We start from the raw sequence: 2,292 nt of genomic DNA, 5'->3' as shown, positions 1-2,292 counted from the left end.
GAGCCCGCAACCGCCGCGCCCCCGCGGCGTCCCACAGCGGAGGGATCTCGGCGGGGGCAGCGCTGCGGCGGGCGGCGGTCGCGTGATGCGAGGGGCGGGGCCGCGCGCGGGCGGTAAACAAGGCCCGGCCCTGAGGGGACGCGGCGGCCGCGGGTGGGGGCTCGTTTCTCCTCGCTCTCCGCGCTTCCACTTGGGTGTCCCGCTCAAAGTGCGGGGTTTTGCTCAAAAGGAGTAAAAAAGTGTCTCGGAGGTGCCGCTGTGTGCGGTGCGGTGCTGACGGGACACGGCTCTGGTGGCTCCCGGACAGAAGCCCCGGGCACGCTCCCCAAATCTCATTGATTTTAATTGATGAGCGTGCAAAGCTTGTTTCCTTCTCCTGATTTTGGATCCCGGAGGACTTACTCATCCAAACCGTGGACAAAGATTCTGTCTTTGTTTTTGTTTTCTTTTTTCCCCTCCTAGAATGCAGCAGCCATATGACACAAACATCCTATCCTTGCAGATAAAGGTCAATCTTTCCCTATGGAAAATGCAGGGTAGGAGGGGAGAAAGGAAATTACCGCAGGGAAGGATTTCCAACCTTCGGTTTCGTGTGCCACGTACGACAGGTTTAAAACTCAACATTTCAGTCTCCGGGCTGGTGGGATGTCCGGGTTTTTCCTTTTCCAAGGAGTAGCAGCTCCGCAAGGGACACACCGAGGGTGCTCGATCTGACTCTGGAGTGTATTAATTGTCCCCAGATCCCAGCAGGAATCACAGGCATTAAATTTGCAAAGTGGAAATGAGGTCCAAAGGAAGAAAAACAGAGCCCCATCTGAGAGGCATCAATTGATTAACTTCTGCAGCAGTTTTTGTGTTTCTTCTTCTTGTGTTCCTTCCCGCTGCACCTGCTGTAGGTCATCCTGACTCATGATGAGATAAGAATTGCTTGGAGCCAGCATATTTTTAATCTAGTCCTGCCTTGTGCCTGGCAATTAATATTTATTATGGTCTGGACAAAGTGATGGTAATTTTTTTTTCTTGTGTGCAGAAGACATGTTTGTTTAATCTGCCACAGAAGAGAGTGGAAATTAAGATGAGCTTCAGAAAAGAGCTGGAAGCAATTAGTAGTGTTATTTTACTGGAACTTAATTGCTGTAACAGTCAAATTGACAAAGAAAACATGGATGCTATAGCAGGGGTCTGCTGCTGGATTTGAAAGGAGAAACAACTGCACTAAAAGGGACGTGTTATGCTGTAATTAACCTGTTTATTATTACTGAGATGAACATTTAAAAATCTATTTACTTCGGACACACTGGAGCATGTGACATGTAGTAACCACTCACACCAGCACACAAAATTAAACTGTTCTTGTGTGCAAGCAGGGCTCTCTAAATTCCTGGTGGCCTGTGTGGGTCAGGGCCAGGACAAGTCTCTGGGAGCCCAGATAAGCTCTGTGTGGCTCTCCCTTCCGTGCTGAGCCTGAATAAGAGAGAATGGGGAAAGTGATATCAACAGGAATAACATAAAATAAGAATGACCACACGGGGTCAGCTCAAAGGTTCTTCCAGCCCCAAATGCACTTCCAGCTCTCTGCGTTTATAAGTCAGCTTGTGTAAGTCACCTTTTGATGGTGATTTCAGTGGAGAGATGAACAAAAGCCATAGACAGGAATCCAGGGAAGAGTAAAACACAACAAGCCAAGACAACTGCACTCCCATCCTGCAGCTTTTTGCTCCACAGGAATCCCTGAAATAAAGAAAGAAGGAAGGGGTGGGAGCTGGAGAAACCACAGCAGTGTCCCTGTGTCCCTCCAGGCTTTGCAGTGTGGTGACATTGGTCCTGAATGAGAGTTTCTGTGCTGTTAGGTCAGGGGTCAGCACTTACATCTGGGCCTTGTGAGCTTGTGGCTACCATGAGCTGATCCAGCTGTTACTGACACTGGAGATGGAGGCATCCTACTGGCCAGTCCTCCTGGCCACCTTCTGCTGCCATTTGCACTTTGTATCAACGGGAGGTCTGTGCTCAGAGATGCTGGCAGAAGCCAGCTCCAATGTTTCATAAAATAACATCTCAGTCCTTTTCAGCAGCTTGTCATTTTCCTATTTTGTTTAACTCCTGTAACTGTCTTCATATGAAACCCTGAAGCTGCAATGTGCATTTTGGGTTTCTGTTACAATGCTTGTTTTTGTAGCGGGAAATGTAATCCCTCAAATGCCTGTGTTTAAGAGAATGCAAATCAGCTTCAAACACAATGCCTTAGGAACGTTTCTTTCATGCAAAACCCGGCTAGATAAATATGGAGGGGAG

Source organism: Pseudopodoces humilis, chromosome 22, assembly GCF_049639895.1.
Source record: "Pseudopodoces humilis isolate 2021_Gansu_Grassland_sample_001 chromosome 22, ASM4963989v1, whole genome shotgun sequence".
NCBI lineage: Eukaryota > Metazoa > Chordata > Aves > Passeriformes > Paridae > Pseudopodoces > Pseudopodoces humilis.
Note: the sequence above shows the minus strand (reverse complement) of the source record.